The 23,992-nt window shown below is 38.0% G+C and overlaps 1 long non-coding RNA gene across 1 annotated transcript in view; it reads left to right on the forward strand.

The window, feature by feature from the left end:
* The first annotated feature begins 3,214 nt into the window (after window positions 1-3,214).
* The window catches only part of LOC132691095 (uncharacterized), a 67,707-nt gene continuing 46,929 nt past the window's right edge, over window positions 3,215-23,992 (forward strand). Inside the window, exons 1-2 of the long non-coding RNA XR_009615599.2 lie at window positions 3,215-3,430; window positions 9,667-9,842. This is a non-coding gene — a long non-coding RNA (uncharacterized LOC132691095). The remainder of the gene's footprint in view (window positions 3,431-9,666; window positions 9,843-23,992) is intronic.

Consider the following 23,992-nt stretch of genomic DNA (forward strand, 5'->3'; position numbering starts at 1 on the left):
AAAACAGAAACAGAATCATAAATACAGAGAACTTTGGTGGTTGGTGGGAGGGAGTGGGTGTTGGGAGTAATAGAAAAATAAGTTTAGGGGAATAGCAGGTGCAAACTTCCAGGTATAGAATAAATAAGTCACAGGGATGAAAAGTACAGCATGGGAATATAGTCAATAACATTGTAGTAATAATGTACAGTGACAAGTGGTAATTATACTTACCATTGTGAGTGTAGCTTAATGTATTGAACTCTTCAATCACTGTGTTGTACACCTGAAACCACTATACAGCATTGTATGCCAACATTCTTAAATGGAATCAGCAGCCTTGAGCACTAAAATTTCATAGATTTCTTAGAAGGCGAGTTGTGGGATTTTCTTTTATGTACAGTGTGTGGTTGCTTCCTCCAACACTATTTCTTGACTGATCCACATTTGATATTTCTAGCAGCTCTCAAAATACTTGAGCCTGTGAGAATGCATCATTACAAGACCCTGGAAATTGAAAGTACAGCTTTAGGGATAAATTCTGACTGTAGCACAAGGGCTAGGTCATCTTCCAAACAGGGTCAATAGACCTAGGAATCCTCTGCCTATGTGTATGTTGGGCTCAGGCACAAAGAATTACACTCATGGGCTGCTGTAGATCTAACAATTCGTTTTGCAGGTGCCAAAGGAAAGGCTTTTTTGAGACACAATACTGGTTGGATGTTACCCACCTGCCATGGAGCCATCCCTATGAATTGCATGGCGGTGGAGCACTGGGACTGCATCTAGTCAATGTCTGTCACAAGACTTAGTAGGCTCTATGATCTGCAATTGAACTTATTAATGGGACAGAGTAAAACCTGGAAGAAGATTATGCTTTTAAATGATAAGGGTACTACCCACAATTTTGTCACCAGAACTTTTGAATCTTCCCCAGAATGTTCCGGAGCTGTGTTAATAGACCTCCCTATTGCCTTCAATTCTGTCTCATCCCAACAGCTGCCAGTTCATAAGAATGCCTCTAGAACAGGGCTTCTTAGACTTTCATATGCGTAAAAATATGCATACAAATGTCCTAGGGATCTTGATAAAATGTAGATTCTAATTCAACAGGTCTAGGGTGGGATCTGAAATTTTATATTTAAAATAAGCTCCTGGGTGATACAGATGCTGCTTGTCCACAAACCTTTTGAGTACCATAGCTTTAGATGTGCTTTCAAGAAAATAAAATGAAATTAACATTTGTGAGTCAGAACTCAAGTTCAAAAGCTCCAGGAAATTTACAGATATTGTTTCACCCAGTTTTCTAAGGAATCTGAAAAATGCATACTATGTCTGTTTTACAGATGAGAAAGCTGAAGCTTGGATACTTTAACTTGGCCCAAATTAGCTGGCTGGTAATGGCAAAGCTAGGATTTGATCCTGGTTTCTCTGCCTCCAAAGGTTTTCATCCTTCTGCCTGACCTTGCTGCCTCCAGTACTCATGTCCCTCAGAGTATGCTGACCTGCCAAGGTTTTTGTTTGTCACAGTATCGCAACAGATGAGTAAACTAGCAGACTGAAATGCTTTCCACCCAAATACTAGTAATACAATAACAAAGTGATTATTTATTTATTTAAGTTGGCTTCACTCCCAACGTGGGACTTGATAGTCTAGCAACTGAGCCAGCCAGGTTCCCCACAAAGTGATTCTTTAAAAAGTCATAAATACAGAGTAACAAAGAAAGCAGGAAACCTTTGGAATACGGGCGAGCAGAAGGACAAGTGGTAACTGTACTAAAATACCAGACAAAGCTGGGTCTAGGACGCAGTGAGAAGAGCCAGAAGCCAGCTGATAGCGGATCAGTGATTCTCAAACTTCTGCTGGAAGGGCCATCTTGTGAGTTAACACCATTCTCTAGAAGAATGAAGGCTGGAATTTTTAGAATAGCTCAGGGCCTAAACAAGTAGGGAAGAGTTGGCTCTACATTTGTAAGACAATAGTGAAGCTCTGGTAGGGAAATGATGAAAAGGACAAAGGAAGTGAGGAAGAGCCTCATAATTACTACCCAACACTTACTGTAAATGTTCAAAACACAACAACAACAATAGAGGCAAGGGAAAAAGCTTTTGCCTTCAGGAGGAATCAATGTAAGAGAGTATATGCTAGAGCCAAATAATAAGGACTTTCTTATTTTTAAGAAATCAAGAGATGGGTTTTCTTGAAGAGATGGGACTGTCTAACTGGACCTGTTAAAACACTGAACTTATATGGAGGAGAAAGAGCTACGTGAGTTCTCTTAATTAAGGGGAACAGTTTTAGTAAAACTCTAGAGGTATAAATGCTTGTGCTAAAAAAGAATGAGAATCAAGGATAAGAGTGGTTGAGGTAACAGGAGCTAGGGATCTGAACAGAAGGGAAATAACAGGCCAGTGAGCAGAATCAACAAAGAACTACTTACCACTGACTCCAGGGAGAGGCTGCATGAGTCATCCCTGGGTTTTGCTTGCTCCTGTATACCTGTCAGGGAGGGGCTGACAAGTGTAGAGTGGGGCTGACAGGTGAGTACCATGGCAGTCAGGGAAGCATGTGGGGGCTGCCGGTTACAAGGAAATAAAACCTTGACATGAGGACCTCATTCCTTCTAATCTGAGTGGATCTCAAGAGGGAAGCAATCTGTAAGTATTAAATTCTTGACCTAGGTATCTGTATTCATCTTGAGAACATATTTTGCTGCAAATCACAGTGACAACACTCCTGTTGCTTAGTTCACTGAAGAACAAAGTGTGAATTGGTAAATCATGGGAAGCATTGGTTTCCATCTCCATCCGAGAGGACTCTTTTAGGAGGTTTGGTCAGGATGATGCTTGGAGCCTGTGGTTGCAGGGTACCCAAATGCCTGGTTATTCCACTTACGAGATGATAATCATTTTAGTTGTTTCTTTTAATTTTAAGCTCCATAAAAGGAGTTATTAAAATTATGATTTCTTTTTAGATTTTCCTCAGTGTCTTTGCAATCTGTTCAGTATATATTAATGCTCAACATATATTTTCCCACTTATTTTTGAAAACGTTCCTGAGACAACACCTTAGTTTTTGTTTGTTTGTTTGAGAAAATAAGATCCTTTATGTAACAACAAACAAGCAAAAACTACCCCAAAGTAGCTCAAGTAACATTATGGGAAAAAATAGCTTCAATGTTGGATTTTGAAAGCACTAGAATTTTCCTTTTCTGTTTTCAGCTGTGGGACAAAGGAAGAGACAGAGTCCTAAAGTTACTGTGGTGTAGACATCAACAACCATGGATGATCTTGGTTGTGTCATTACTTCTCTGGGTCTTGATATCCTAAAATACAAAAGGAAAGATTACACTAAGCCGTCTCTCTGATCCCGTTAGCTCCAACCCTCTGTGATCTTGAAGATGTAATCTCTGGTTTATAGATCTGCATTTATGTCAAGGGAAATGTCATGGTAAGTTTTACATCATCATAGCAAAACTGCTAAAGTAGTAGATTGAACAATGCATTTGTATATCACAGTGCAACCGGTCATCCCTCATTTATACAAATCTTGTAGAAGAAATGACAGTCAAAAGCCTCTCCATATTCAAGTATAAAAAAATCTATAAAATTGTATTCAACTGGTTAGCAGCCTGTGTCTGAGGTTTTAATAGAGTTATATTTCTTTTCTGTGTTCAGAGAAGGCTTTTCCAAATGGATATGAGATAGGCACTTGATTTGGCTGCCCTTTCTAAACTGTAGACTGAATTTATTCATGCAGCTCATGATTTATCTCCTTTATTTGTTTCATTAAACATGGTTTTTATTTTTTCAGAAGCCAGCGCATATATTTTGTCATTATGGAAATGAATTTCAAGTAGGAAGGAATGAGATAAAAGATTTATCCCGCATGAAACAAATCTGATGTGTGAAAACCTGCATTAGAAAGAAAAAGATATATCAATGTAAAAATTATTCACTTTGCCCAAATATTTAGGAATGGATTTATTCCTCAAGGATTAAATTAGAGAACACTTAACCCAATATTTATTCATTCATTCAATTAACACAGATTCAACTTATGCACAATTTTTATAATTTCATTTCTTGTTTAATTAGGTCAATTTGTGGTGTTTAAGTAACTTCTGATTTTTTAAATGAAAGCATAAGTAGAATTTCTATTTGACAGTAGTAATTACATTGGATTTGGAAATAATGCAAAATGAGAGGACAAATAAAACTAAGAGAAAACTAATAAAGGTTAGTATAAAGCAAACCAAAACAAAAAAAGAACAAATATGGTTCCACCTAAAATCTGAACAGATTAAGAAAAAATACTGAACAGACTAAGAAACAGAAATACAAAATCAAAATAATGGTCTGATTTTAGAATTTACGGTTTAGAAAAGGAATCCCTCTCCCCAACATGCCCCTTTCTCTTCCTCTCTCTCTTTTACACATACTCTGTCTCTCTCACTATTCCCTCCTCAAGTCGGGACACACTAGGTTCATTATGTCTCCCTTATGGGAGACACTGAGATTTGGAAATTTAATCCTTTAAAGATTTTGCCATACTAGAGATTCAAATAGGATCATTCAGTTGATTATACTGAGTTCCTAGTATGGCAACTTTTTTTTTTTCCTCAATATATGAAGTTTATTGTCAAATTGGTTTCCATACAACACCCAGTGCTCATCCCAAAAGGTGCCCTCCTCAATACCCATCACCCACCCTCCCCTCCCTCCCACCCCCCATCAACCCTCAGTTTGTTCTCAGTTTTTGACAGTCTCTTATGCTTTGGCTCTCTCCCACTCTAACCTCTTTTTTTTTTTTTTCTTCCCCTCCCCCATGGGTTTCTGTTGAATGAAAAATGCTGTGCATTCTGTGTGTGAGGGGCCAGGAGGATTCTGAAGATGTTATTAAAAAAAACCAACAACTGATATTTATTTGGCACCTATTATGAGCTAAACACTATGTTAGTCATTTTGTATGTGAGGCAGTTCACTGAATCAGAAATTAAGGCCTGAAGATGACCTTTACCAAGGAGAGCATCTAGGCATCATCCCCCACCTTCAGGTCTAATATATCATCTCTGTACTAGACTCATTCCCTAAAATATGGTCACAGTCTATGAATTGCTTATCAGCTGGTTGTTTTCTCAGTATAGTAGACAAAGGAATATAATACTGCTGGGCATGGTTATTGATATTAGGGAAGTATGAAATGTAGGAGGAGGAGGAGGAGATCGGAATAGGGAATGAATATATTTATTTAATGAAGCAACAAGAAAATCTTCATGGGAAAGGCTGTATTTGAAATTGGCTTCTAAGAAATGAAACAATTTTGACAGGTAGGAATAGGGCTGGGAACATTCCAGAAGAAAGGAAGAACTCAGACAGCATCACCTGTGCAAAAAGGAAATCAGACAGTTTTATAGGAATCTTTAAGCAGAAAGCCAAGAAGTTCTAAAATGTTAGATGAGATTGCAAAAGGAGAGCTCAATTAGGAGGCAGTAATAACAGACTAAATCCATGTGGGTCTGGGCAATCAATTGGATGGGGAGAGTGTAAGGGAAAGTAAAGACTACAGTGAGTCAGCAAATAGTTGATTTTATTGCTATTATTATTACCAATAGGAAAAGGAAACCAGAACTAGTAAAAATCTTCCTGTGTGAACCTATTTACATTGCTTTTCTTCTTGAACCCTTTCTTCTTGATACTTATCCCAAGCAGAAAATTAACAACAACAACCGGCTCTCCATGCCAGATGTGGACACACCAAATGGGATCAATCCTTGGACTGGAAACCTGGGTTCCCAGGCTGTGGCCACAGTACTAAGGGAGAGTGGATGCCAGCAGTGCATTATCACATTTCCAAGTTAGTCAAGAGATCACTTTTTCCCAAGACATTACACTCTCTTCATTGGGATAATTTATGTATCTATTCAGTTAGCCCAAATATTATTTTCTCTTTTAATTTATGGGTATTTTTTCAAACAAATACTAAGTTGTTAAGACTTAAATATTTATTGGGGCTCCTGGGTGGCTCAGTCAGTTAAGCAACTGACTTCAGCTCACGTCACGATCTCATGGTTCATGAGTTCGAGCCCCACGTCGGGGTCTGTGCAGCCTGGAGCCTGCTTTAGATTCTGTGTCTCCCTCTCTCTCCGCTCCTCCCCTGCTCACACTCCATCTGTCTCTCAAAAAATAAATAAACATTAAAAAAAATGTTTTTTAAATTAAAAAAAGACTTAAACATTTATTAAGTTATTTGGACCTAACTACTTAATAAACAGAACAGTTAGATAATTTATTTACCTTTAATTTTTAATTTTTTGACCCCTGAGTGATGTGAGAAAAATTACTGATACATTAAGGTGCTATAAACTTAAATTTTGGAAAATATACATGTATACCTGTCTCTCTAGGACTGGGCAGTATTTAATGCCATTAGATAGGATAAAATTTCTTTAACCCCCAGTCTCAAGAATCTTTTTCACCATCCCACTCCAGCTACCCAATTCCATCATTATATTTTACACCTTGTTGTAAGGAATAACCGTACCATTCCAGTGCCCTGTTTTAATCCATTCTTTGACCCCGCTGGGAGTTCTATTACTGAGTAGCTTTTACATTACTCATTCCTTTCCTCATATACTCTCTTCCCTGATCATCTAGATCAGAACACATGCTCCATTACACTAAATATTCCCTTAAATATATCTTCAACTCCTTTCCCTTCCCTTTTCCTGTCATACTTACTTTACAATATCTCTATATTGATTAAACACAACTCTCCAGATACCTCACCTCTGCACTCAAGCATCAGAGTGTAGTTGGAGAAAAAGACACAACCACGCTGCCTAATCAATGTTAAATTCTCAAATACATCAGCAACGCCTCATGGCCAGCCGAGCAAATTCACCTTATTTTCTGAGATGACCCGTTTATACCTCCTTGTCTTCCAAACTCTAACAATCCTCCCCCAAATTTTATTCCTTACTTCCCTGAAAAACTAGAATCTATCAGAATAGACTTCTTTTCCCTCCCCAAATCTCTTTCTATGCTTGCATCCTTATCTCCTCTCTTTTTCTTCTTGTTTCATGATTAAACTAGCACCATTCTAACCTATAGTTTCTGTAGTTGCCTATTAGATATATTACTTCTTTAAAGACTTCTCTTTGCATCTTACTAGTTTTTCTCTTGTAGATATCTTCTGTAAATATAAAATCATGCTATAAAGTCTTTCCCCTTAAAAATATAGGAAAGCATTCACCTTAGATCAAGCAGTCATCCCATTTGCTCCCTCTTATAGCAAAACAAAAGCTGTCTCTACCCACTGACTGTCTCTTCCTCATCTCTCATTGTCTCTTTGATCCACTCCAATTGGGCTTTTGTTTTCACTATTCTGCCAAAATAACTCTTATAAAGGATACTTCCATTTTTCCAGGCTCAGTGGTCTCTTCAGTTTTTCTATTATCAAATTTCTCAGTAGCATTTGGCATTGATGATCATTCCTTCTATTTTGCACTTTCTCACTGGCTTCCGGGGTAATACTGTCTGAGTTTTTCTCCTATTTCATTCATTATTGTCTGTTTCATCCACTTCCAGTGAATCGCTATATGGAGGGTTTTGTCTTAATCAACTATATACCGAGCACCTATAACAGAACCTGGCACATGGTACCATGGGCCCCAGAATAGAGATAAAAATTTCAGATGGAAAATTTAAGGCAGACAGTGAAGGCTGTGACTTTGAACCAGACCTTAAATAATAGGTAGCATTTCATCAAATCTTTTATTTTGAAGGGTTGAAGAAAAAAGCACTAGCAAAGATACAAATTTAGAAATCATGGGACAAACCCTGGAAATAATGACGTGCTTTTGTGTCACACTACAGCATGGAGGTTAGAGGGTTCAACATATTAATTTTAGGGCCAAACACACAGTGGATAACAGACATCTACACTAAGTCCAGAGGAGAGTGTACATTCAGAGCTTAGGGGTAGTTCCTGGCATATGGGAGATATTAAGGTACATGAATGGATTTTTACTAGAATATAGTATATTGATTAATTAATGATTTTGCAGGCCATATTTGTGAATTGCAATTGTTTTTCATGTCAATCATCAATTATTAACTTTTAGCTTAGAATCCATCCTTCCTTGCCTTGCTTTGTGATACATGAGCTGAACTCAATGCTAGGCCTTGTCAGTAGAGGGCGCTGGAGGGACATCTCTTCCAGTTTCAGCACCTTGCCTTTTCTCTTGCTCCTAGGGCATAGTGGCCAGCTCGTGGCTTCCTAGGTAGTTTCTCCAGGATCCTAGTGGGTGGTTCCTGAGTGAATCTGCAGGTATCTCACTGGGGAGCTTTCTAGCAAGTCCTGTGGGTACCCCAGTGGGTGCCTTCCATGAAAATCTTGGCACCTCAGTGGGTGGTTGGTTTTTTGCTTGCCAGTCCCAGCCTGCAGGCACTCAACAAACCAGTCATCCGGTGGGCCACAGCCATACCCTCCAAGGAAATCTGAATCTCAGCCCTGGTGGAGCCCCGTTGTGAGGTGGTTTCTTCCTTGGGTACTCTCCTTTAGCCCCATTGGTAGTGGCTGCTCCTGTGTCTACTTTTACTGTATTCTTTAGTATTCTCTTATGTTTTACTAGTAAAATACTCATTCCCTGCATACTCGTTAATAATTCCTGATATTCAAGTTTCCCTGATCAAATTACCACTGTGGTTTCTGTGATTGGATTATTACTAGTAACTTATTATTCCACATAAAATGGATATCACTCAAGATGTAGCAATGGGTGCATTCAGAGTGTGCCTACTAAATGGTCATTTATTTTCCTTTCCAACTGCCAGCAATAGGTCATCATGTGGTAGACTCTATATCCAAACTCAAATAACCCAATTTACCCAAGTATATGTTGAAACAAAACAAAATAAAACAAAACATCATAAAATGTCTCCAGTCAAATGAGTTTGAGAAGTGTATGAAAATGTTTTCTTTTCTTGGCAACACATACTAATTAAACAAATATTTGAATGAGAATAAAATGAATTTGAGATTTAATTGTGATATGTTGACATTGTATTTCTGAGAGAGATAAGTCATCAAATGGAGAAACCAAAACAAATAAAATATGTTTTGTCAAACTTCTGTGTCTATACTAGTAGAGAGAAAGAAAATACTGAGCCAGCATTGGTTAGTTCTTGAGGGAAATTATTACTGCATTTTCTAGAGGCATAAACCAGAGACACTCTATGGTATAGACTAGGGAATAACAAATTATGGCTGCAGGTTGACCTCCTGCTTTTGTAAATAAAATTATATTGGAATACAGCCATGACCATTTATTTACACATTGTCTATGGTTGCTTTTACTCTTTTATGCAGACTAGAGTAGTTCTGACACCAACTGAATGGTCCCAGAAAGCCTCAAATGTTTACTGTCTATTTGGGAAAGTTTCCTGACTTTGCAAGACATGAGATTTCTGTCATTGGGGCTTAAAAGCAGCTAAACAAATGGACTTGGCTGTGTTCCAATAAAACTTTATTTATAAAAACAGCCTAGAGGTCACGTTTGGCTTGTGGGCTTTAGTTTGATGACGCTGCTCTAGAGCATAGTGATAAATATTATTTGAATAAATGAGAAAAAAAAAGAATTTTAAAAGATTCTAAGACTGCCTCCACATTCTGTTCTTTTTCAGTATGTGTGGTGTCTGTTTGATGGCCATGTGACAACTGAAGACTGGCTCTGATGGATGACTTAAGTAACCTCTGGAGGGTACCCACACTGTGACCATAAACCACTATGCCCGTGTGGAAAACACTGCAGTCCTGGGGCGAAAGACAAACTTCATGCTTGATAAAAAACAACTAAAAGGTAAAGTTTCTCTCTGGTGTGCTGCAGTCTTCAGTCTTCTGTTTTTCATTCCCACTGGCAGCTCAAAGCTGTCCTCAATCCATCATATGCCTCTTGAGTGTGTGCTCTGGGTTCACTGTCATGATGAAAAACTACTTCATGAATTTAGTGTAGGAACTCAGGATTGAGTCTGAGCTGTTTACATAGCTTCTGGGGAAAATGACACCCAAATGTGGGGGAAACAATCCAAGAGGCATTTCAAGCACGTGTTTTAAAATAGAAATATTGACAATGGTACCCATTTTTTTTTTCCAAAGGAGTTTGTTAGTTCTACAAATCCAGATAGGCACATTTCGCTGGCCACTTTGGGCTTACCTAATGTGATGATGCTACCTCTGTTACGTCACTCAGATCTACCTCAGCACCTCTATCCTACTGCCACTCTCATAATTCAGGTTTTCATTCCTCTCCTCTGAACTGCTACCTCTAACACTTCATGTTTCTAATTTGTTTTACCTTTTCCAGACAGATTAATCTTCCTGAAACACAAATCTGATCATGTTGCTATTTCCCTCAGATATTCGAATTGATTCCCCTTTGTCTGGAGAATAAAGTCTAATCTTAGCCATTTGACAGTCTTCAGCTCCATTTATCTCTACCACTCCTGCTTACACCCACCTACCTCCTTTGATGGAGGATTGCCAGATTAGTATATAGGATATCCAGTTAATTTGAATTTCAGATAAGCAATGAGTCATTTTTTGGTATGAATGTATCCTATATATATATATATATATATATATATATATATATATATATATGTATATATATACACACACACACACACACACACATATATATGTATATGGAAAACATTCATACTATAAAAATGACTCATTGTTTATCTGAAATTTAAGTGTAACTGAGACTGAGTGTCCTATATTTTTATTTGCTAAATCTGGCAACCCTACTTTCATGCCCACTACATTTGCCAGATTCAAATAATCTTTGTTCTCTAGATGCCCCTATGGTTTTTAGCTTTTCTGATTTTGCCAGAATTACCTTCTCAGTACCTAGATACCATATAAAAGTATGGAGTATAGTATATGAATGTTCCCTCTCCTTAGCCAACATGATGTAGAAGAAAAGATATAGATGAGATAGTACGAGGTATACTTGGATTATCATTATAGCTCCTACTTGGCCATCTCTGTGACCTTTGGAAAAACTGCTTAGCTTTTACAGACTTTAGTTTCCTTACCTACACAATAAGGATAATAACCAACTTCAAGTGATTACTTTAAGGTTAAGTATGAAATTTTATAAAATCTTTCTAAAAATACATAATTCATACAAGAGGTTCACTAACTGGCAACACTTTACTAACTTTCTCCTTATATCAGTGCTTCTTAAACTTGAGGAACCTCAAGGCCCCCAAAATATATCTGGATCCCAATGTAAGAAATGTTTGATTAAATAGTTCAAAGTTAAAGTGGTTACTTAAGGTGATCATTTTATTTTATTTTAATTTTATTTTTATTTATTTACGTCGTAAATAAATAGACACCAATCAGACTTAACCAATGAAAGTCTGTGGCAAAACATGGTTTACTAGGTATTTATCTAGGTAATCCAGAATAGATTATATTTTTAGACTCCTAACAAAATACAAAGGCAGTATTTTAAAATTGTCATAAAGAACTTCCATGGAATCACTGGCACACTGAGATGGTCTCGTTAGAGAAACACGGCATTCTATCTTATTTGTCTGTACTCTTTACTCTACTAGACAGATTGTCTTTGTGCAGGATACATGTTTGAGTCTTTATTTCTTCACCATGGAGACTTCTGCAGAGCAAAAACTTCTATTTGTTGACTGAAGAGCTAACTGATTGAATAGATATTGATCTCTCAAATTCAGAAGTATAGGCTTTAAATTTTTTTAAATATTTATTTTTGAGAAAGAGAGAGAGAGAGAGAGAGAGAGAGAGCATGAGTGGAGGAAGGGCAGAGAGACATAGAGACAGAGAGGGAGACATAGAATCCAAAGCAGGCTCCAGGCTCTGAGCTGTGAACACAGAGCCTGATGCGAGACTCGAACTCATGAACCATGAGATCATGACCTGAGCCAGAGTTGGACATTTAACTGACTGAGCCACCCAGGTGCCCCAGAAGTATAGGCTTTAAATGTTTGGCTTATGTATATGTTTTGCCCATTTGTCAGTTGTATCCAAGTTTATTTTTGTTTATTTTTTTGCGGGGTGGGGGAGAGAAAGGGTGCAAGTGAATGAGGGGCAGAGAGAGAGAGGGATTGAGAGAGAAGCAAGGCTCATCCAGGGCTTGTGTTTTACCCAAAGCAGGGCTTGAGCTCACCCAGTGTGGGACTTGACCTCATAAACTGTGAGATCATGACCTGAGCTGAAGTCAGATTCCAAGGCCCCTTTTTTGAGACAATTGTATCTTGATACAACTGCATCACTTCTGCCAGGTAGAAATGGGTTATATAATTAGGGCCATGGTTTATTGGGCATCTGACTTGGCTGGCATATGCTGAGTCAACCAGATTTTTTTCTCACAGGATGTGAGAACTGTTGGCAGTTTCTGGTAGGTGCTTAAAGTTAAAGTTGCTGTCTGGCTTTCATGAAGCATCTTAATTCTGCTGGGAGAAGCAGAGAAAACTATTCTGCAGAGGGTGATAGTAATGTGGCATCCACTGAGTCAGTGCTTGGAGAAATTGTAAAGTAACCTTGTGACCGGCTTTTCCACTTCCTGTTTTGGTATGTGGTGGGAATGAAGTGGTCATAATTATGATTTTTGTTTAAGGAAGTTTAAGACTATTTTTTGTTACTCACAACCAAATGATCTCTAATTACAGCACCCCGGTCAAAATGGGTATTTGAGTATACCTGCCAGGATTGTTTCATGGAGTAGTGAGGATCACTTGTGGGCAGTATAGATACTGCTGCAACAAAACAGAAGAAACTAAAGGAGAGCAAGGAAAAATGGACCACTGATTGGCTAAGTGGCCACAAAAAAAAAAAAAAAAAAAAAAAACTGGGGAAAAATAGTCTCTTCTAATTTCTACTAAGTCCTAGTAGATTATCTGTACCCTCTCCTTCATTTCCCATGAAATGTTCAGAAAACATACCATTCACTATACTTTGGATACGTATGTCTTCTTATACTGAACATGTAGGATGAATAAGTTGGATGGCAAGATTGATACCTGGATTGACTGATTGCAGCAATGGGGTCCAGACTTGCATCTCAGATGTGCTGGGTGATGGCTTCAGCCTTCATTTCACTGAGAAGAGTATTCATAAAACAGGCATAATAGAAAGAGCCTTGGACAAAGAATTGAAAGATATGGGATAACAGCCAAGATCCCTCACTTCTTTGTTATGTCTCGGGTTGTATTACTGAGAGAGTAATCCTGGAAAATGTTAGATGAGTTTTACAAAGTTCAAATGTTATCAAGAGAATGAAAGCACTTTATAAACCATAAAGAGCTACAAAGGTTAAATGTGGTTTTAGGTTCACAGTTTAGGTTATGAACTTCTTTTGTTTCTTTCCCAGTGCTTAGCACAGCAACAGTAACGTAGGAGGTGCTCATAAGATGGGTGTTGCAGAAATGAATCTAGGCTTCAGGGTCACATATGCATTTTATATACATATAGATTAATCTCAAAGCATTCATTGACAAAGAGGATGTAAACTGTCCTATCTGGTGTGGGACAAAGGACAGGAAATAGCAACAGAATTGATTTATGTTAGAGTTATAAGGAAGCATTCAAATGATACCCAACAGTGAGAATAGTAGCAGAGGAAGTTGAATATCCCTTCCCTAGAGAGTCTAAAGAGATTGGATTCTGTTCTCCTTGGAACAATTTGAGTCTAATCTTGATGAACTTGAAGATCTCTCAGCATCTCCTCTATCCCTTTAATCTTAGGATTAAAATGAACCTGAAATCTTCTTTACTGCTGGGACAGAAATTGATGTCTTCTGTATGGGCTTAGATAACACAGATTCAGTAGGAAATGTCCCACAAATGCACTGCAGCATTTTTGTAGCTTGGTTGGTTTCTCCACTGGCTACTTTAAGCATATTTATTATAAGCATTTTTGATGTATAATTCTAAAAGGCCTAAAATAGTTGGTGGGCTTTTTTACCACCAGTGAATCACCCTGAGGGTATATATACCTTTGGGCCTCTGATGTAAGTAATAAAGGGAAAGTGTGACTTAGTGCTCTTGTGACTAATTTCATGTCAGTTGCTTTTATTTATGCAACAACATGAATGAATCACTCCATGTATTTCAGTGGCTTTACATAAATGTGTAAGCAATACATTCCAGTTTCTCACCGTGGCAGCTTTTAAAATGATGGCAACATATAGACTAGAAGACATAACATCTATATATGTTCCTTTGCAGTCTTCCTGGACTGATGACCCTCACTCTTAGAACTGCCTTTAGATTGGGACAAGACAGACCCACCACTGGAGGCCCTGAACTTTAGAGGTCCCTGTGTGTCACACAAACACACAGAGACTATATTCATTTAAGAACATGTGATAATTTCTGTTGCTTGGGATTCAGGACTCAGCATGGGCACAGTGCAGTCTGAAAAACTATGAACATTCGTTCTCATGGCATAATACTGTTCAGGTCTCGGAGAAGTACCTCTCCATATCTTGCCCTATATTTTCAAAACAAAAGGTAGCCATATCCAAATGCCATAAAAGTTTGTGAGTCATGCTTCCGCCAGTGTCATCACAGATGGACTGTGCTTTTGGAAATCAGAGAGAATTTGAGGGGAAAAGGTACACAGATAAAAGGAAAGACAAATAATTTTGTATCTATCTGGATTTAGTGAGGAAAACAGAGCCACTTTAGGTATTATGGGGAAGAAAATATCAATCAAAGGAATTCGAGTTTACATGATTGTGGCAAGAGTGGAGAGAGTGAGTGCTGGGAAGTCTACAGCAGGAATAGTCACTATGACCTCAGCCTGAAGCACTAAAGTGTGTGATTCTTAAAAGTGTGTGATTGCAGCCAGGAAACTGCTGCAACCTCGGCATCTTTGGGAAAGCTCCTACCAACTGTCAGACAATCACAAAAATGTGGGTGCATCTGGGATGCCTGGGAAGTCCTGAATATCCCTCATCCAGCCATCAATCTGGTTATCATGAAGTCCCAAGAATATCATGAATTGGGTTTCTATGAACTTCTAAGAGATCTCAAGAATTTCTTCTCTAGTCTGCCTGCAAAATATCACGAGAGTTTCCCTCATTGGCCAGCTCTAACCCAAAGCCATACAAAATAGGAGATCTTCAAAAATATAGTTCTTGGCTAATCTTCTGCATTGCAAAGGAGGGGATAGTGCTGTACTAAGTTAACAAAAAGCAATTCAACAAAATTGACCCCTTTACCAACTCAGCACTTCTCCCTGTATTTAATTTCTTTTTTTTTAAGTTTATTTGTTTTGAGAGAGAGAGAGAGAGAGAGAGAGAGAGAGTGAGCGTGTGCATGGGAGTGAGGGAGAGGCAGAGATAGAATCCCAAGCAGGCTCTGCCCTGTCAGGGCAGAGTCCAGTGCAAGGCCCCATGATATCATTACCTGAGCTGAAAACCAAGATTTGAAAAGTCAACCGACTGAGCCACCCAAGCAGCCCCTTCATTTAATTTCTGAATGATGACAAATATAATGTCTCATTTCTAACTAGTCTAATACAACTAACCTTGATTCAAGTGCAGACACATTCATTCTCCTGTAAGGGAAAGTACAAAGGCTCCTATGCCATTTTATCCACTTCTGATATTCTATGACTTGAATATTGAAATGTAGAGTCAACCCATAGGAGCATATTTTATATTTAACAATGGAGGATGGAGAAGAAGGTTAATTTATGCAAATGTATATATATATCAAAGAATAAAGAAAATATAGACAGTTACTAGCCCTTTTTCTACAACTTGTTGCATGGCCATTCTTGATACTCACAACTTCTGACTTCCATTACTGATAGGCCCCTTTGCCCGAAGCAAGTTTATCATAGTTTCCTACCTACTGGGGACTCAGAACTGATGAAGTGATAAATTGTTCCCTTAGCAGTGGATATAGCCACATTAGCTGTGGTGAATGCAAATTCTTATGTTTGAGACTCTGCATAATGTCCATAACTCCAGCCATGATACTACTCACAAAATGGAACGTTTCATACATCTGATTGTTGAAGTCTCCTCTGCTGTTTGTGCTGCTGTGGTTACATGAGACACAATACCCCTCAAACTCTGTGACCTTCTTGAAAGATCTGTCCACATACCTTTTCTCCTAAGCAGATTTTCAATTTTTGAATCTGGCTCTTTTCAAATCCTTGACCACTCACTCAGCTAAATTGTCGGTGTCTGCACACATAAAAGTGTGGATTTATATTTCCATTTCCTAGGCAATCTTGTCTTCTGGACAAACCAAATAACAACTCAAAATTCTATCTACAGGGAAGATATCCATGAAACAACGACCCTTCAAAGGCCACTACTGCCTTCCATTTTTGGGTGGTTTTAGATTATCTTTTGGGACCATTTGTGAACCGTGCCCAACTGTTTTGTCTTGGTGAACTGGTAATAGGGGAGTCTCCATGAAGCCACATGTAAGGTGAGGGAGAAGAGGCAATGAAACAGAAGTAGGCACCCTGAGAGACATGCTCATGCAGCTTATGTGTGCCTTCAGGACCATCTGGAGCCCAGTTTCTCATATGCCACTAACACTTGGTGATGGACTGCTGCCACCCTCATCAGTGTTTATGGCTTCGTGATTCAGATACCACTGCATGTGATGAACAGGTTGGGTTCCATAGTAACTCTGTGGCTCCTATCAGTTATTCAGGGCTCCAAGTACAAAAGAAGCTGTGTTTCAGAGGAGGATGGTTCTGCCTTCTGCAGAAGAGGGCATGAGTTACTCTAGAATCCCAAGGGTCTGCATGATGATTCAATAGTGCCATGCCAAGGACTCCATGCACCATATCCATCACAGATACCTCATGTACCGTGGGAACAGCTTCATTATAAGGCACAAGAAGCAGAGAGGCTTGCATGGGTGTGGACCCATGGCAGGGCCTGCTCTCTGGACTCCACTAAAAAGTAGAAATCGTATAAGTTACTTGGTAAATATGTCCAAGCAACTTTCATGCCCAAATCTGACATATGTTGTCTTCAAAATTCAAGGAGTCCTTGGGGTGCGTGCGTGGCTCAGTTGCTTAAGTGTCTGTCTTGATTTTGGCTCAGGTCATGATCTCATGGTTTATGAATTTGAGCCCTGTGTCAGGCTCTGAGCTGACAGAGTGGAGTCTGCTTGGGATTCTCTCTCTCCATCTCTCTCTCTCTCTCTGCCTCTCCCCAACTCTTTTGCATGTGCTTGCTCTCTCTCTCTCTCAATAAAATAAATAAACTAACTAACTAACTAAATAAATAAACTAACTAACTAAATAAATAAACTAAAAAGAAAAAAAAAAAGAAACAAGAGGCCTAGTAGGCATGGTGTTTCTTTCTTAGTGGTAGTAGGTTCCAGATCTACCAGCTTGTCCCTCACCTCAGATCTGATATGTTGACGTGCATTGGAACTCTAGAAACCTTACTCAAGTTACAGAACTCTGAGTTACTGAGGGGTTTATTTCTTATGCTTTGTCATACATGTGTCTTACCAAGGTATCTAGGGTAGGGATTGGAAACAGTTTTTCTGTGAAGGGCCAGATATTAAATATTTTAGGCTTAGTAGATCATATAACATATATAACATTCTTTGTCACAATAGCACTACTACTATTCCTCCTTCTTCTTCTCCTCTTCTTCCCCCTCCTTCTTTTCCTTCTCCTTCTAACAATTCTTTAAAATATAAACAATCGTTCTTGGTTCATGGGCCATGTAAAAACAGGCTCCCAATAGTTTGTTGATCCCTGCTTTGGGCAATATTTCTCCAACTTTTTTTTTTTCTTTTTTCTTTTAAAATTTCCACTTCATTTCAAGACTGCTACTTTTGTAAAATACAGCAAAAAATGAATAGCTAAAGAATAAAATTATAAACACATAGGACATACAAGTTTAAATTTTTTAATATTAGGTCCAAGAAATTATGCTATCAAATTTCTATATAATTTCTAAATACTTCATTTAAATTTTTAATTATTTATTTTTGAGAGTCAGAGAGCGACAGAACATGAGTGGGGGAGGGGTAGAGATAGAGGGAGCTGATAACTCTGAGCTGTCAGCACAGAGCCTGATGCAGGGCTTGAACCCATGGACTGTGAGATCATGACCTGAGCCAAAGTCGGACGCTTAATCAACTGAGCCACCCAGGCGCCCCTCTAAATTTTTATATCTTACTGTAAATTTTTATAATTAACCTATTGCATATTAGCGACAAATTGGTCTGCAGACTACACTTTGAGTTATACTGATCTAGGGTATTTGTTATTTTTTGCTCACCAGGTTGGTCTGCATTCAATTTAGTGAATTTACGTCATAATCTGTGAAATGGCCAGATGGTCAACTTCCATACAGCCTATATTGAAACTGTAGACTGGAAAGTTAATGTATTCCTGAATGAAGGCAGAGGAAGTTTGTTGCAATTCCTTCATTTCTTAAAGGAATAGAGAGAGAAAAAATTGTACCAAAGCACTAACTTCACATCAGGTGTTACGGGTTGTGCTGATTTGCTGGAACAGTAGCTGCTATTGGAGTCACTCCTTGATTAATTTATGATAATCCATTGTAATTCTCTAAGATTCATCTGGCTTCTGCATAGTCCAGAGAGGTGAGTTGATGTGGATTTTGATAGACCTAACCTCGCCGCCATTTTTCGTGTCCTTGACAGTGGCGTTAATCTCTGTAGTTCTCCAGAATGCAGTATTTTGTTTGTTTGTTTTACCAGTCCATGTCAAAGGCTACCCGTGTCTTATTTTCCTGTGCCAATGAGGTTTTTGTAAAATACAATTAGCTTGCTTTTGGACAGGGACAGATCTCTGCTTATCTCTGGGAAATCTGAAGTCTGGTATTGACACTTAGGCAAGATAAGGTTGAGATAGGCTAGGTAGTGATTTTTTAATGTGCTGTTAAAAGTGCAAAATTTCCTTGGTAGAGGCCAGGGCCAGTTTTTTAATGTTCTTTAGGGACATGCAGGTTGGATGACTTATGGCTGGTTTAACCAGTTACATAACCTGGGTTTGTCTCTAGGATAAATAGGGCATAGAAATTTTGGAAATTTTTGCCAGACCTCTCCTGAACTGAGAATTCTCATACATATCCAGATGTATGGTGGCTCATAGTCCAGAAATGAGGCTCATCCTGGGTGGTTCAGAAAGGAACCTGAGTGGCTGAGCCTGCAAGTCTGTTGGCCCCCAATGCTTCCTGTGTTTGCTTCTTTTTTTTCTCTGCCATATGCTTTGCCTTAAATATACTTTAGATGAGTGTACTCTTAAGAGTCTATTCAATTCTCCAAAGTTACATAACCTTTGTGGCATCATTGCTGTTTTTAGATTTAATCAATCAGAGAACCAATTCAGATCCTTATTCTTAGAACATTTTCATTTTCCCATACCAACATCATTCCAATCTTGATTCAAATAGGAGGGGAATGAAGGGGTTTAATATAAGAGCTAGGGCTTTATAAATGTAGACAGACTTATGGGAATAATGGTGAGGGAGGCTGTAGCCAAAAGGTCACAATTATGTGGGTGTTATTAGAATTGCTGTCATTTTTAGCATTTGTTGAGAAAATTCCCACCTATAGGGAAAAAATAGCTATTTGTATAATTTTGACTAAAAATGTTGATTACTAAGTCTTAAATATTCAGACATGTGATGTGTGGGATTTTATTTACAGTCTTGCTTAATTGTATTGACTCAATAGACCACATATAGTATCTTTATTATAGTATATTTTCATTTTTTTTAATGAAAATTTTATTTTATTTTATTTTTTCAATATATGAAATTTATTGTCAAATTGGTTTCCATACAACACCCAGTGGTCATCCCAAAAGGTGCCCTCCTCAATACCCATCACCCACCCTCCCCTCCCTCCCACCCCCCATCAACCCTCAGTTTGTTCTCAGTTTTTAACAGTCTCTTATGCTTTGGCTCTCTCCCACTCTAACCTCTTTTTTTTTTTTTTCCCTTCCCCTCCCCCATGGGTTTCTGTTAAGTTTCTCAGGATCCACATAAGAGTGAAACCATATGGTATCTGTCTTTCTCTGTATGGCTTATTTCACTTAGCATCACACTCTCCAGTTCCATCCACGTTGCTACAAAAGGCCATATTTCATTCTTTCTCATTGCTACGTAGTATTCCATTGTGTATATAAACCACAATTTCTTTATCCATTCATCAGTTGATGGACATTTAGGCTCTTTCCATAATTTGGCTATTGTTGAGAGTGCTGCTATAAACATTGGGGTACAAGTGCCCCTATGCATCAGTACTCCTGTATCCCTTGGATAAATTCCTAGCAGTGCTATTGCTGGGTCATAGGGTAGGTCTATTTTTAATTTTCTGAGGAACCTCCACACTGCTTTCCAGAGTGGCTGCACCAATTTGCATTCCCACCAACAGTGCAAGAGGGTGTATATTTGCATTTAATAAAATAGTTTCTTGATAAAACTGGAGAAGATTTTAAAGTTTATTTAGCCACATGATTAAAATAGGCATAAATAATATGTAATAACAATGGTTGTGTGGGATTTTCTGGGAATGAGAGTTTGTCTTTATCAAGACAAAGTTTCGGGTGATTTTGGACTCTTCCTTTTTACCCCTACCTTTCAAAGATGTTTTGCTTTTATCTTATATTTCTTGGTACGATTTTATTTTAAAATTGCTTTCTTAAATTAAAAAAAAAAAGTTCAAAATCCACTGACCTAACCCAAATCCTTATTTTATATTTGGGGAAATTAGGGTCTATAGAAATACATGAACTTGCTTAAGGCCACATAGTGAAATAGTGCAAAACTAGGAGTCAACCTAGCCCCTGACTATGTTCTTTTCAGTCTTTTTACAAGCAGATAGCAGAGATCATTGGACTCTTGAAGTTCTTTGCAGAGAAACAGAAAAGGTTGTGATGGCTTGTTTTACTTAAATTCAAATAGGATTTCATGTTAGTCAAATAATCTATATTATATTCTAGTATATATGAATAGAAGCTAATACCAAATACATACTGTCTCCTTCTCTGTCTCTGTCTCTCACATGCATATACATGCACAAAAATAATTTGAAATTAAAAAAAATTATTTTTTTCCTCACAATTGCCTCCCTCAAGTTGGAAGAATACCATTTTAGTGGCAGGGTACCTAAGTGTAACTGGAGAAATACCAAATTCATAGACACAGATGCAGAATTTGAGAACCTGGTGACAGTCCCTGTTGTCTTCCTCCCATATTTTTTAAGGTTCTGCCTCAAAGAGTTATAATTAATATTTTATATATTTAAAATCACATGTGTTTTATGCAATCAAAAAATAATTATTTTATTTCCTCTCAGAAATCTTCAAAAATGGAGTTTTGACATCTGGTGAGAGATTTTAAAATACATTCTAAAAATAGCTTCTTCAACAGCCCATCTCAGAGTTTGGCCTTCAGTTGAAAAGTTTAAAGATTCAGAGGACAGTGTTCAAGTAACCAGAAAACTGGGGATTTTTTTTTTTTTTAAGTCTGGTGTACTACAAATCTGACATTCTTTCTGATGCATTAGCACTTCCTCCTAATCTAAAAAGAAGATTAAAGCTTCATGAATAGTTCAATTATATGTTGTGGGGTTGAGTATCATAAACATTAATAGAGAGTTACCAGAAGCATCAAGATAAAAATGAACCCTTAGGTAGGTTGCATCAGGTGCTCTTAGAACAAATTCTTCCTGGAATTTAACCTCGTAAGGGAGACTTTTCTAGCTATTGCACTTAGAGTTAGGGTGTTACATGACAAGTCATTCCAGGAGAGAGATAGCCTACCATGTTGTTTGAGAGTTTCAGTGTATCTCCTCATCCTGCATCTACAATTTCTGAAAGTTACTTATTAAGTATTTTTCCATTGGAGTTAAATACAACTTTAACATATGATAAGGCTGTAACTGAATGGTGTTTTGACCTCCTGGGGTATGGTGACCAAGTAGTCAGCCCCCAAATACTGAAGAAACTATTCTGTGTGCCAGGCATCCAGGTGGTGACCCCAGGGGTGGAGATGTGAGGGGGTATGACTTTAGAAACCCTGGGGCTTTCAGAATGTGCGATACAGTGGGTGAGGGAATACTCAGGATCAGAGATGCCTGGAAGTAGCCAGATGAGGAATTATTAACTGAGCAGAATCAAGCAGGTGGTGAAGGAAGATTTCCAAGTGGCCAGCCACTAAGAAAGGAACTTTTCCAGGCAGAACAAAACAAGGCATTAAGAGACATTGCAAAAAGTCATTCTTAGAAGGATCCTGGGAAGTCTTTAATTCAGTGTCTGGGATACTCTGAAGGGTAGTTAAAAAGAACTTCTTAGACCTGAGTTGAGATCAAAAGAATTTTATTTTCTTAGGCACCAAGGACACTGAGGAAACTAATTCTGGTCTCAATATTGAAGGAAATTAAATGTGGAAAATGAGAATGAAAAATAGTGCTAGATGTTGACCTACTGGAAGATGATGTGCAAAGAACCCTCAATATTTGAATTGATTCCTTAACACCAGAGAACATTTGGCCTAGAAAGTCAGTGTCTCTCACCTAATTGTTTGAAAATTCTATGCTGAGTAAGTAGATCATGATGCATAGCTTCACCATGGCCGTTAACACTCCTTCCCACTTTCATGTCTCCATCTCTTCCCCAAGTAGGTTTTCATATAGCTGGCTTCTCTGAATATAAAGGGATCATAAAAAGTGAATTTCCTCATAGAGTTGCTAGATTAGGCAAGGAAAAATACAGGAGCCCAGTTAAATTTGAATTGCATATAAACTATCCATTTTTTAAGTATAGGTATTTCCCAGGCAACATTAGGAAGATACTTATACTAAAAAAGTATGCATTATATATCTGAAATGTAAATGTAACTAGGTGTCCCATGTTTTAGTTGACAACTTACTTCTTCAGCTTCTTTCTCAGCTAATGCTTTCTCTATATCTTCACCCATTAGCTCCTTTTTTGTCATTTCTCAGAAGATGTTACACTTTCTTTCTAGGACTGATCCACTGATATGCACTCTTGATTCCATTCATTTCTATTTTTTCTAGAAGCTTACTCTATCAGTATTTCCTCCATTTTGCACTTTAATTTTTCTCCTCTTTTGTAATCTCCCGTTTTCTCCCTTTCCTACCCTCTCCGTTTGCTCCTTTCCCTCTATGAATAATACATCTCTATCCTAACACAATTTTTTCTTAACTGCTAAGCTGCTCAAAAGAATGATCCATACCAACTACTTTTTCTTCTTCACAGTACCATGTTTCGCATTATAATTTTGTAGTAATGTGTCTGATTCTCTAAGTAGTAATAATCCTAACTGTGGAGAAACGATTGTCTAGGGAGGCCAGTGTATTATCTAGAAGTTTATTTCTTAGAATTGCAGTTTGAGGCGAGGCCAGATGATAGTCAAGGAAGAAGTAAAGTTGAGAAGCAAAAACAAACACTGAAACAAATAAAAAATAAGTTTTAATAAAAATTGTTACTATTTAATGAAATCTTTGGCCCAGATACTCTAAGTAATTTATATTTATAGTTTATTTAATCCTTACAAGAAGGGGTGCCTGGGTGGCTCAGCTGGTTAAGCATCTTGTTCCTAGCTCAGATCTTGATCTCAGGGTCATGAGTTCAAGTCCCACACTGGACTCCGTGCTGGGCGTGAAGCCTACTTAAACAAACAAACAAACAAAAATTCCTCACAAAAACTATATATAATTTTATCTTACTCAAGATCACCCAGAGACTAAGTGGTGGAGCAGGCAATTGAACATAAGGATTTTGACTCTAAAGTCTATGGGATGTGGCCATGAGTAATCATCATGTAAACAAATTAAATAAAATAAATGCCTACCCAATTGCTTATGCCAATTTCAGTTAGTTCTTGAACTGTATATTCTATCATTAGCATGATTACTGTTTGCTCTGGTTATTAATTGGGTGCAACGTAAGTGCTTAATTTTTTAATGACATGA

Source organism: Panthera onca, chromosome A3, assembly GCF_046562875.1.
Source record: "Panthera onca isolate mPanOnc1 chromosome A3, mPanOnc1 haplotype 2, whole genome shotgun sequence".
NCBI lineage: Eukaryota > Metazoa > Chordata > Mammalia > Carnivora > Felidae > Panthera > Panthera onca.